General features: G+C 35.0%; 1 long non-coding RNA gene across 1 annotated transcript; it reads left to right on the top strand.

Moving 5' to 3' along the window:
* Positions 1 to 6,051: 6,051 nt before the first annotated feature.
* Positions 6,052 to 7,596, top strand: LOC131221390 (uncharacterized). The gene is made up of 3 exons (XR_009159233.1): positions 6,052 to 6,117; positions 7,121 to 7,173; positions 7,445 to 7,596. It is a non-coding gene; the product is annotated as an uncharacterized LOC131221390 (long non-coding RNA).
* Positions 7,597 to 13,878: the final 6,282 nt, after the last annotated feature.

The raw sequence follows: 13,878 nt of genomic DNA, 5'->3' as shown, positions 1-13,878 counted from the left end.
AAAAAGAAACCGTTGGATGAAAGAATATCAAAATGTGCTTATATCAGCCGAGGTGGTGGAGCATTTATTAGGGCATCATTATGATTTTGTTGGAAATGAAGCAGGAACACACGTGTCGTGGCGAGGTTTAGCTCTTATATTGAAAAATGGTGATTATGGTTAGTGTATTAGGGTGAATCAGCCAAAGACAGTTATCGAGATGCTGACACATGTAGTTAAGTATTATCGCATTAATGAGGGGTCATATTTCGCTTTCACCTTTTTCCAAAGGCAAGGTAACATGGGGGGAAATGTTCATCCCTATTGTCGCCAATTCTTGCGGGAACCAATTAGAACGAGTTAAGTGTAATCTGAATGGATTCACATGGTGTATTTGAAGATCTGTGGAGATATACAAAGAATATCGTATGATAGTACAACTGGAGTACATCAAGTGATGCCACGACATTGCTTAAGCAGCCAATGAAAGAGCAATCATGTATAAGTGATTATAGGATAGATGGCAGGGGTAGGAGTAAAGAAAGTCATATAGTGTGGAACGGTTATATCAACCGTCAAAACATAGGAATGATCTAGATGACCAAGGTAAGGCTACAAATAGCAGAGGAGTTCATCAATAACTTTTTGTCTCATACCAACCCAATCAAACCCAAGTATTATCTTTTAAATTATCCTCTCAATTACCCATCATTTTACATTCCTTATTGTAATCGCTTTACTTTTGCTCCCAAATCAATTACATTTTATAGTGTAATCTTTTACTTTCGTATATTGTTTACATTCCATAATGTAATTCGTAGCGTCAATCAAGTAGTTGGTAACTTTAGCTATAATTTAGGTATGCACTCACACTATGTGAAAACTGAAAAAAAAGGATGGATTTAGAGACGGTTCTGGACCATCTCTAAAATTACTTGGTTTAAAGACGCTTTAGAGACGGTCGTAAACCGTCTCTAAAATATTAGACGGCCTCTGACCGTCCTTAATAGTCTTAAAATTTTGAACGTCCACAAATCATTTAAGACAGTCGTTGACCGTCTTATATGGGTCATCTGAGACGGTCATTGGTCGTCCGCATTAGAGACGGTCCTTGACCGTCTTATATGCGGTCATTTGAGACGGTCATTGGCCGTCTTTTACTTGTAATCTGAGACTGTCAAAGACCGTCTCTATTAGAGACTGTCCTTAGCCGTCTTATAGCCCTAGCAAAGACCGTCTCTATTAGAGACTGTCAAAGGCCGTCTCTATTAGAGACAGTCCAAAACCGTCTCTATTAGAGACGGTCCTAAACCATCTTATAGCCCTGTCAAAGGCCGTCTCTAATGCTCAGGTCAAAATTTAAGAAGCTCAAAAAAATTATGAATTTCAAAAAAAAAAAAAATTCGTTGAGAAGCTTAGAAAAATAATTAACAATGTTTAAGAAAAATTTAAATTTTGAAAAAAAAACTGTAATTTTATAAAAATCTAGATTTTGAAAAAAAAATTAAAAACTTTGAATAATGTTGATAATTTTGAAGAAAAAAATTCGATAAAAAAATGGTATTTTGAAAAAGAAAATTTAAAAAATTAAACAAAATTGTGAAAAATTTGATAAATTGTAAAAAAAAAATAAAATTATATTTTAAAAAAGAAAACTAGATTTTGTATTTTGACAAGAAAAATTAAAAAGTTATATAACAAAAGTGAGATTTAAAAAACGATATTTTGAAAAAAAATTTAAAAAAATTAAATAAAATTGTGAAAAATTGACAAATTGTAAAAAAATATATATTTCAAAAAAGAAAACTATATTTTGTATTTTTACAAGAAAAATTAAAAAGTTATATAACAAAAGTGAGATTTAAAAAATGATATTTTGAAAAAGAAAATTTTAAAAATTAAACAAATTTGTGAAAAAATTGACAAATTGTAAAAAATATATATTTTAAAAAAGAAAACTAGATTTTGTATTTTTACAAGAAAAATTAAAAAGTTATATAACAAAAGTGAGATTTAAAAAATGATATTTTGAAAAAGAAAATTTTAAAAATTAAACAAAATTGTGAAAAAATTGCCAAATTATAAAAAAATATATATTTTAAAAAAGAAAACTAAATTTTGTAAAAAAAATGTTAAATTTATATATAATAAAAATGATATTTAGTTAAAAGAGTAAAAAAAAATATACATTTTGAAAAAAAAAATGTTAAATTTATTTTTGAAAAATAAAATTACTAAATTATTAGGCACATCCACTAATTGAACCTTTAATCGTTTTTGGACAATCTAATCAGTTCAAATTGAAGAGTAAATAACTTCAGATGTTTAAATCAAATTTCACTGAAATTGTTGATCAATCTTGTATGCCCAATCTCTTTCTCATATGTTGCCTGATTGATGTGAGTAACTAGTCAAATTGAGAGTATTGATAGAAAATAGAGTGAATGGACTAGACATGTAAAATGGGCCAAATATTCTGGTTAAAATTGTGACCCAACTTACTGACCTCGTGAGAACCTAAGAATTGATGTTAGTAAGTTTTGTGGGTCCCATCATGATGTGTGTCGAAGATCAACACTGTGGATTTGATGTGTCCCCTTTACGTTATGAGATATCTCAAAAATCATCGGTAAACGAAACTCAAGTGGGCCATACCATTTAAAACTATGTGAAGACATCCTAAAAAATATAAAAACACTTGGTGGGGCCCACATGAGTTTTGGATGCGGTTGAAACTTGGTCTGACCCCTCATCCAAGTGGGACACACATAATGAGTGGGTTGGATATGTGAATCACATTTAGGCAGGCCCAATATATGATTATGAATGTTTTAAGGAAACCTTTCTCCACTACATTTAAGTGAGTTACTCGTTACCTTTACCAGAATAAACTCTGTGGGGTTCATCGTTATTTATTTATTTTATCCACTCCTTTCATCCATGTTAACAGATAATTTGAGGTCTAAAGAACAAAAAGGAAGCATATCCAAAGCTCAAGTGGACCACACCACAGGAAATAGTGTGATTGAACCTCTACCATTTAAAATTTCTTGGAGGCCATAGAAGTTTTGGATCAAGCTGATGTTTGTGTTTTCTATTCATTTATATATTTTTGATATTATGAACAACCTTTAACTGTTTTTGGACAATCTGATTAGTCCGGACATGAAGAGTAAATAACTTCAGATGTTTAAATCAAAATTCACTCAAATTGTTGATCAATCTTGTTTGCCCAATATCTTTCTCATATGTAGTATGATCGAGGTGAGTAACTAGTCAAATTGAGGGTAATGATCAGTAAAATAGAGTGAATGGACGGTGTCAATATACATAAAATATATCAAGGTGGGCCCTACACGGTTAGAGTAACACCCATGAAGGAGTTACCTAAATAGTGAAATGGTACTATAAGGTCACCTCATGGGAACTTCCCATGAGGTCAATCTGTGTACGGCCCACATATAAAAGCATTTGGTGGGGGCCCACATGAGTTTTGGATGTGTATGAAACTTGGTTTGACTCCTCATCCAAGTGGGACACACATAATGAATGGGCTGGATCCATGAACCACATTTAGGTGGGCCCAATAAATAATTATGAATGTTTTAATGGGAGGGTAACCCTCTCAACTATAGCATGTGGTGTGGCCCACCCAAGTCATGTATTGACTTTATTTTTAAGCTCGTGGCCCACTATGGAATGATGTATCTGACTGACGGGGTAGATCCAAAGTTCAAGTGGACCCACCATATAAAAGAGTGGGATAGTGATATGCACTATTAAAACCTTCTTAGGGCCCGCCGTGATGTTTATTTAAGATCCAACCTGTTTATAAGTTAATACAGACATGGATGCAGTTGAAAATTGGTCCGACCCCTCATCCAAGTGGGACACATAATGAGTAGGTTGGATATGTGAATCACATTTAGGCAGGCCTAATATATGATTATGAATGTTCTAAGGAAACCCCTCCATTAAATTATGTGGTGTGGCCCACATTTAGGCTGATGTTTGTGTTTTCCCTTCATTCATATTTTTTTGATATTATGAACATGTTGGATGACAAATAAACATTACTATGGGCCCAAGGAAGGTATCAACGGTGGAAATCATTATTCGACACTGTTTTATGTGGCATGGTCCACTTGGGTTTTGGATTTACCAAAAATTTGGGATCAACCCACACCGTTCATCCATTTTTCGAGATCATTTTATAGAATTATCCAAAAAATGAATCATACCCAAAGATTAAATGGACCACACCACAAATAAGGGGAATGAATTGGCTCCTCCCCTACACCATTCAATGGCTTGTGGTTGGTGCTGTGTGGGCCCAACCATGATGTATTTTTTAATCCATGCCGTCCATCTATTTTTAAAGATCATCTTATGGCATGAGACCAAAAATGAGGCATATCCCAATTTGAAATGGATCACATTACAAGAAATAGTGTTGAATGACCATCATCCATTTAAAACATTCTGTGGGCCATAAAGTTTTGAATTGAGATGATTTTTGTTTTTCCCCTTCATCTAAGCATGTATGACCTAATAAACAGATTGGATGCCACATAAAGAGTACAGTGGGCCTTACATAGGATTTTAATGATGGATATCCAATCACTATTGTTTTCATGTGGTGTGGTCCACCTGATATTTATATACCTCTCAAGTTTGGGCCCCACCATGATGTATGTTTTATATCCATACCTTCCATCCATTTGGAGAGATGTTTTAGGGCAATATCCAAAGATAAATCCAAAGCTCCAGTGGACCCTAGCACAGAAAACAGTGGGGATAGTAACACCCACCATTAAAAACTGTTCAAGGACCATGAAAGTTTTAGATCAAGCTGATATTTGTATTTTATCTTATTTCATGTTTTTTTTTAAAAACTTTTGAACAGGTTATATTTCAAATAAAAATTATGGTGGGCCTTAGGATAGTTTCAATGGTGGGAATCACTCTCCCCACTATTTTCTGTGGTGAGGTCCACGGTACCGAATTAGACTTATTAATCCTGAAATATCATGATATTTCATGATATTTGGCTGCCCAACTGTTTCCCCTTAGTGTGGACCACCTAAGATTTATATCGAGCTCATTTTCAGGGATCAACTTGAAAATGACGCTGAGAAATGGATGGACGGCGGGGATAGAACATATACATCATGGTGGGGCCCATAGAGCCAACCGGATCCAAATCTCAATGGGATGTTTTTTATTGTACAGTGACAATGTGCGAGTTTTGTAGTTGAGGTAAAATAGTGGTGACTCATTCATAACAATAATGGCAGTGAGATGGTGTTATCCAGACTATCTAAATAATGGGTCTAATTGTAAATGGCTAATATTTGTACTTTTTTCATATATAAGACTATCATAATCATCTAGTAAATGGTCCCTTATATGTATGGTTGTTAACATAGTTTATGTTATAAATGATGGAAAACTCACAATTGTCGGATTTGAAAGTAACGTTTCATTTCAGAAGAGGATTTCCATATCCATCTTTCATGCAGTGGACGCCTCATCTTCATTCAAACAAAAGCCACTGGAGTTCCTCTTTCAGCATTCATTTACACTGCCAAGAATTTGCGATCGGGAGATTTTCAGGTACCTCGTTTCAAATTCCTCCTCTTTTTCTGTCTATGATTTATCATAATAGAAGAAAATCTCTGCGTTTTGGTGTAAATTTCCCGGAGATCAGTGACTTTTAGGGTTTCATATACGCCATTTGATTTTTCCACGGTTTTGCATTTTCTTTCTTCCAATTTTTTTGGTTATCTCGAGTTCTTTTTTCGTTTGAAGGTCTCAAGGCCTCAAGGCCATCAATGTCGACCAGCTCCTCACCGATCAGCCCCATGTTTCCGCCCTCGTCCGTGAATCCCTCAACAGCGGTGTGTTTGAGGGGACAAAATGAGGGGATAAAATGAGGGGACAAAGTGGATTTATCACAAACATCACAATGTGCCCCACCTATCTTCTGTGGTGTGTTTTCTGATGCAGGACTCTGTCACAGGCCTGCCTTCAGAAGTGGGTGGGCCCACTATAATGTCCAATTTTACTTTTAGAAGCATGCACATCTTTTGGTAGCATCTGGTTCAAAGGAACCAATCAACACAACCAATCGAAGAGGTAAGGTGCTAAAAGATACAATCTAGAATGCCTTTAAAGAGTATTAGAAATTTAGAAGGGCAAATAGTTAACCTCTGGAGTGTTATTTATAAAACCAAAAAATGTTGTGTTTATGTGTTTATGGATACCCAATGGGCTGCCAATGGGCACTGTGATTATGGATACCCAAAGTACCTGACCCATATTCAGACCTAAGGGAATCAGATTGGGGTCCAGTTGCATTTGGATACGAATCTAAACCCAAAATGATTTTTTTAAAAACAAAAAATTGAAAAGAGGATGTGAATATTATTAGGGTCAGAGGCCAGAAAATTAGATCACCTAAATGCCATTCTAAATTAGAAACTGATCCACTACAGCCTGTTGTATGCTTGCTTAGAGAATGCAGACCATCTTTCCCTAAGTGTCTCTTGTGAAGGGCATACAAGCCATATAAACAAACGGGCCCACCATGAAGATCTCTACACTGAGACAGAACATTGGCATCCATGGATTTCAATGGTGCAGTCTGCCTGATGAGTGGATGAGCCTGGTTTTTACACCAGGTGATCTTTCATTGTGGGCCCTGCCTTTTACATGGATGGCATGTTCTGTGTAAGTGGGAATGGTGAGACTGCAAGCTAAGTTAACATACATTTGCTGTAGGCGATCAATTCTGTTCTTAACTTTCCCTACTTTCCTTACATTTTGTTCTGGATAGAAAGAAATATTACTCAAAATCAAGAAATCAAGGTTTTTACCTTGGGCTTTGGATTCAGTTATCATGCAAAGCCTTCATTAAATATAATCTGCTGAAACTTTGGCCTGTCACCCTACAAAATCGAATCCAAAAATAATAATGGTAGTGTTAAGGACGATAGAGTTATAGCATAAGAAAATAACTTTGGAGTTGACTGGTATAGTTTAAAATTCATACTGAAAGTTTTTATTTCCTTACATTTTCTTCCCTTCATTTCTCTAATTTACGATCTATGTTTCTAGCTGTTTTGTGTTATTTGAAAAGGAAATACAAAAGCAGGAAGGACACTGAAGTAGCATATGCAGAAGGACAAAGAAGTTTATATTTTCTTCATTCTTCTTTTCACTTCTCTGATATTCCATTGTATTAAAGAAGTCTTGTACTAATATTTGATTCACAACTTAGAAAATTAAACAATATTTTTATGAATTCAAATTCCTCATGTTTGAAGTAACCTTGGATTCAAGCATGGCTTAAACTGAAATTCCTTCAATGCAAAAGAAAAGAAGAAGAAGAAGAAGAAACTTTCTCTACATTCTTCATTTCATTTTTCTGATATTCAGTTGTAGAAAATTGAAATTCCTGCAGATTTGTAGACTTGATGCAAGGATTAGGCAGAACCTTGCTGCCATGCAGTAGTTGGAACATGAGCTTGGGGCCATGTTTTCCTTTGATTATAGGCAAGTTTTTATCAACTCAATCTGGTCAAACTTTAGAACTGAAAGGCTAAATCTTGCCTTGAGTCTTACTATCCAACATTAAAATTGTTGCATTAATTGTATGTCTTTGAATCAAATGGGTTTGGGCTGAATCATTTCATGCGTTCAAAATGCAGCATCTTCCCTCCTCAGTTACTTATATCCTTTTTTAAAAAAAAAAAAGCTTTAAATGAAGGTTCATGCATTCAAAAATGCAACATCTTTCCTTGCTTAGGTAACTCATCTCCTTTTGTTTTTTCTTTAAATGAAGGTTGGGGAGAACGGCTATGGATCTATTCCTTCATATTCTTCAAAGCCATATGGAGGGTTTGTATTTCATATCTTAGAGTTTTGCCTCTGCTTTAGGGTGGTTATTTGAGTATTTTAATTTTTATCTGAGCCTGCTCTTTGTATATTTTCATTTGTATAGACTTCCTTCAACCCTGGAGATTGTCATCGTGGCCCATGCAGTGGGTAAAGTGATGGGTAAAGGTGGAGCAAACATAGGAAATATTCGTAAGGTGTGTTTTGTACCTGGTTATTATTGTTTTATATCAGGTAACAGGCTTGTGTTTTTAACAGTCCCATTCAGTGAACTGTCCTAAAAAAAGTTAATTCAGTGCAAACATTATACCATTCATAAAAGGTGCAAAAATGATAGTTCAAAAGCATAAAAGGTCCCATTCAGTGAACTGTCCCAAAAAATTCTTAAAAAAAAAAAAAAAAGTTTCATGGAAAACCTTTGTTATTGTAATATTATGACAAGTAACGAAAAACGACGGAACATTCATACAACTTTTAAAAGATTAATCTACCCTATTTTTGTATGTTCTCTTGAGAAGACTTTTCTGCATTTTTCTCTCTTCCGATTTTGGTGATGCATGTCTCTTTCTGTGGGGTAAATTATGGTGCCTCTGCATTAGAAATTTTTGCTACAGCCTGTTTGCTCTTTTTCTTTTCCTGTGAGAATCTAGTTATGATTTGCCGGTATCTGAACAGTTAATTGGCATGTTTTTGCTTCACTGGAACTAGTACTTCGTCTTTATTAAATATTAATTCTTTCATTTTTTTTAGTTCTATTTATAGGTAGATGCATTAAAATGATAGTGAGATAAGAACAGGTATTACCTACTGTCTTACTATGGATTTGGGGTTAAAAAAGCATGAAAATGGGAACCTGCTTAATGCGGTTTCCATTTTTTGTGTCACCTCAAGGATAAAGTGGATGGGTTTCACTAATGATGCTGATCCAATACCGATTTGGAGGTTCATCCAAACGTGCCCTTCAAGTGGATGGGCATTCTCCATCTGCTGCCTTGCCTCCCTTTTTATTTTCTTTGTTGGTAGTAGTAGCAACTTGCCTATTGATATTCCATCTCTTTGAGGGTCCTACAAGGGGTATAGACAAGATTGACAAAATTCTACATGCCCATTATTTAATTTGCATCCTTCTTCCAGTACTAAAACAAATCAATCAGCAACAGAGAATTGAGCAGGAAATAGAGGCAAAGCTACAGGGTAGGTGCATGATGTTCCTACCTTTTATTATTATTAATTATTATTTTTAATAAATTGCCTTTAAACCATGTCTCTCCTCTGATGGATTTTTGTTGTAGGAGGGGAAAAACCATCTTCTAATCAGCCTTGTCAGGTGGAATGTGGCTATGATGAGAAACTGTACTGGTAAGTTAAATATGCCCATAAAGGTTTTCCTTCAATAACAAAGAGTTCCATTGGCTTTTAGGTGTTACACTGATGTATTGTGTATATTTGAGCAGTAACAACTGCAAAGTTTCCATCGTGGATTTCCATAGAAGCTGCTTAAATTGTTCCTTTGACCTTTGCCTAAGTTGTTGTCATGAGATACATGGAGGAAGCCTACCTAGAGGCATTGGAGCAGTTACATTCAACTACATAAATAACAGGAAAGCTTATGTTCATGGTGGCAAACCTGTTTTGGGAACAACGCTCTCTCCATTAAGAAATGGTAATTCTTTGTTACCTTCTTCAGTTGCATTGCCTGAATGGAAAGCTAATGATGGCAATGGCAGCGTTCCTTATCCTCCCAAGGAGCTCGGAGGTTGTGGTGCTTACAATCTCGATTGGATACAACAGCTGGAAATAAGTGCAGAAGAAATAGCTTGTAGTTATGACTTTCCTAAAATGTTAGATGCTTCTTCCTACCATCCCTTTTGTGTCAGCATGCATGATCAAGAAATGGGATTTGATGGGAAGTTGCGAGAAGCCGCTGCTAGAGAGGAGTCTTATGATAGCTATTTATATTGTCCTAGTGCAAAGGATCTTCAGGGTGAAGATCTTAAACATTTTCAGCAGCATTGGATTAAGGGCCAGCTGTTGTAGTACACGATGTGCTTCATGATAAATCTGATTTAAGCTGGGATCCTTTGGTATTTTTTTCTTCCTTTGCTTAAAAGGAACAATACCAATCATGGGAATGATATGAAGTCAGTTAAAGCTATTGACTACTTGGATTGGTGTGAGGTACGTTTTCTTGATATTTCTTGCATTAATTCTCCAAAAAAAAAAGTTTTATCATAAGTAATATTAAATTGAGTTGAATGCAATCCTAGAACTCCATCATCAAGATTAGTTTCATTCCATGAAGCTGTAGCAGTTCATGTGGTAGTCTTAGAGCTTTTGTTTACTATTGTTTATTTTTAATGTTATATTTTATGGAATCTCATGCGGGGTGCTTTTGCATTTGTTAGTTCTTGAAGTCTGTGTGGTTATTTGTGGTAATTTAGATTTGAATCGGTTTGGATTCTATTGCAGATTATTTTTCTCTTATACTTTCATATGGGCGTGCCTCTTTTTAAAATTTATTTATTATTTGGTGAAAATCAATGAGGATTTAGTACGGTTTGGCTGGATTTTTTTTTTTTATATAAATTTTTTTACACCCATGTGAATCTGTTTGGATTCTGTTGCAATTAATTTTCTATTTACAGAAGGTTATCTCACATGGGTATCTCTGTTTTTGAAGTTTCTTTGATTTTTTTGGTGAAAATCAATTTGATTTTAGTAGATGTGTAGTTGTTTTTTTTTTCTTTTTGGAAAATTAGTGAAATTTGGGATGTTTTGAAGCAATTTTATGCACAATTTTCAATTTTGATGTTCATCAAATTTGGATTAGTTTAAAAAAGGAGTATTATGTGGGTTTTTTCTATTATATGTAACAGAATCTCATTTGAGTGCTTTTGCATTTATCAGTTCTTCAAGTCTGTGTAATCATTTGATGTGAATCCATTTGGATTCTACCGTAATAATTTTTCTATTGTCAAGAAGGAAATCTCATATGGGTATCTCTCCTTTTGAACTTTCTTTGATTTGGTGAAAATCAATGTGACTTTAGGATGATGTGTGGGTTATTTTCAATTGTTTTGGGATGAAAAACCAATGAAATTTGGGATGTTCTTAAGCAGTTTGATGCATATTGGTTGAAAAATGAAGTGTTATGCAGATTTATTATAATTTTTTGTGGTTTAGATGATGGAATCTCGTGTGGGTGCTTTTGCATTTATCAATTCTTAAAATTTGTGGGATTACTTGATGTGAATCAATGGGAGTTTTTGATGATTAGTAGTTGCTTTTGGGTGTTCTTGGACTGAAACCAATGGAATTTGGGGCACTTTCAAGTTATTTGATGCTAGTTGATTGATTTTAGTGTTATTTGGACTCAACATAATTAATGGCGAGTTGTACACATCATTTATGTTACATGTAAGCGAAGCTCATGTGGGTACTTTTGCATTTGGTAGTTTTTGAAGTTCATGTGATCATGTTCTATTGATTGATGGGAATTTAGGATGATGGGTACTTGTTTCCGGGGTTTTTTTTTTTCGGGACCAAAATAAAGGGAACTTGGGATGTTCTCAAGCAATTTGATGCATATATATTGACCTAAATGTTCTTCATACTTGGATTATCTGAAAAATGGAGTGGTCATGTAGATACTTTTCTGTTTATTATTTTTTAAAGTTTCTGTTTATTTGATGAAAATCAATGGGAGTTCAGGATGCTGGGTACTTGTTTTCAGGTGTTTTGATTGGAACTAAGGTAATTAGGGACTTTTTCTAGTTAACTGATGCACGGTGATTGATTTTAATGTTTTTCAGATTTTAATGATCATATTTATATGCATGTGGTGTCCTCAGGTCTTACAAGAATTAATTTATATGCATGTGGTGTCCGCAGGTCTTACGTGAACTAATACGCGCCCCAACTAGATTATGTGGAGCAAGAAAGAAGTTAGTTTTCTTCCGTTTACCATTGTTGTTTGATTGTTAATCCATGCAACGATTATTTTTTTATGCCATAAGTCTTGGCACTTGCTATTTTTCTTAGAATTTAAAAGTTTAAAAACCTAGCTATGTAAACTATTACACTTCGTTTCATAAGCATAAATATGAATCACCTTCTTTCTTCTTTTTGGTAGGTGGCATCAAATCTAGATGTCGTAACATATGTCTATGATTTCGTCCATTTGGTAAGCACTATTTCTAGTGAAAAAGAAGTAAGCAATGAATGTCTAGGTGCAGATGTTGATGAAAAAGAAGTAAGCAATGAAGCAGCCCGTTCAATCTGATCAATCTACTTCCTGGGGAGGTTGGAAATCAAATGATGTGTACAACAATTCAGGTATGGTTTGCACTAATTCAAGAGACTGTACATTAGGCATTCAATATATAAGACTGGAGTGAGACTGATTATGCATTTAAATGTGTTGCAGGATGTTGTTTAAATTACTTGTCCTAACAGGTGCACAAGTTGGGATGGATTGGACTCCTATCTTGAGAAAACGTCATTATTTTAGGTAGTTATTATTGTAATGGAAAGTTAAAAAATTAACAGAGAGAGATAATGAATTCATGGAAAGAAATGTTCTTTATCATTAGGGCTGCTTTCACCGGGTTTGATGTAGAAATGGTCGCCAACTTCACAGAAAGACAAATAGCATCAATGGCCACAGATTGCAACCTGGATTTAAACAAGGTTCGAGGTGCCGTCAACAATACTAATAGAATCCTCCAGGTCAGATTGTTGATTGGACCTGATTTTATTTAAATGATCTTGATAATCCATTTTATTTAAATGAGCAGACCCGGATGTGCGTCGGAGCTATCCGGATGTTGAGCGGGGGTCCCTGGAAGGTGGGAACCGCTGTTATGACCATGATAAAGCTGTTTATTTCCTATGGACAACATTGGAGTGGCCTGACCGTTTCGACAGGCCGTGTTTATATATTTACTCGAAATTGATGGAGCAGACCCGGATGTGCGTCGGAGCTATCCGGATGTTGAGCGGGGGTCCCTGGAAGGTGGGAACCGCTGCTATGATCATGATGAAGCTGTCCATTTCCTATAGACAGTATTGGAAGGGCCTGGCCAATTGGAGCAGGCTGTGCTTATATCTGTATTTGCAGGGACCACACCCTTAACCTATAACCTAAACCTATTCTCAAATCCCAAAACCTATAATTACAACCTAAACCTATAACCTAAACCTATAAACTATAACCTAAACCTATAACCTAAACTCAATTCCCTAAACTTTAACCTACAACCTAACCTAAACCTATACTTATTCCCTAAACCTATACTTATAACCTAAACCTATTCTCAAATCCCAAAACCTATAACCTATAACCTATAACCTAAACTCAATTCCCTAAACTTTAACCTATAACCTAACCTAAACCTATACTTATAACCTAAACCTATTTTCAAATCCCAAAACTTATAACTATAACCCAAACCTTAACCAAAAACCTACAACATAACCTAAACCTAAACATATAACCCTAACCTAAACCTAAACCTATAACTTTAACCTTAACATATAACCTTAACCTAAACGTAAACCTAAACCTAAAGCTATATCCTAAACCTATTCTCAAATCCCTAAACCTAAACCTAAAACCTAAACCTATTCTCAAATCCCTAAACCTAAACCTAAACTTTAATGTATTCTCAAATCCTTAAACCTAAACCTACACCTAATTCTAATCTAAACTCCCTAACCTAAACCTAAACCTAAACTTTAAAACCCAAACCTAAACCCGATCCCGAACCCGAACCCGATTTCCTAAACCTAAACCTTAATGTATTCTCAAATCCTTAAACCTAAACCTACACCTAATCCTAATCTCAACTCCCTAACCTAAACCTAAACCTAAACTTGAAAACCAAAACCTAAACCCGATCCCGAACCCGAACCCGATTTCCTAAACCTAAACCTTAACCTATTCTCAATTCCCTAAACCTAAAGCTTATAACCTAAACCGAAACCTATACCTATACCTTA

The sequence above is a fragment of the Magnolia sinica genome, chromosome 12, assembly GCF_029962835.1.
Source record: "Magnolia sinica isolate HGM2019 chromosome 12, MsV1, whole genome shotgun sequence".
In the NCBI taxonomy this organism is placed as follows: domain Eukaryota; kingdom Viridiplantae; phylum Streptophyta; class Magnoliopsida; order Magnoliales; family Magnoliaceae; genus Magnolia; species Magnolia sinica.
The sequence above is the reverse complement of the archived record's forward strand: the minus strand, read 5'-3'. Positions and strand labels throughout refer to the sequence as shown.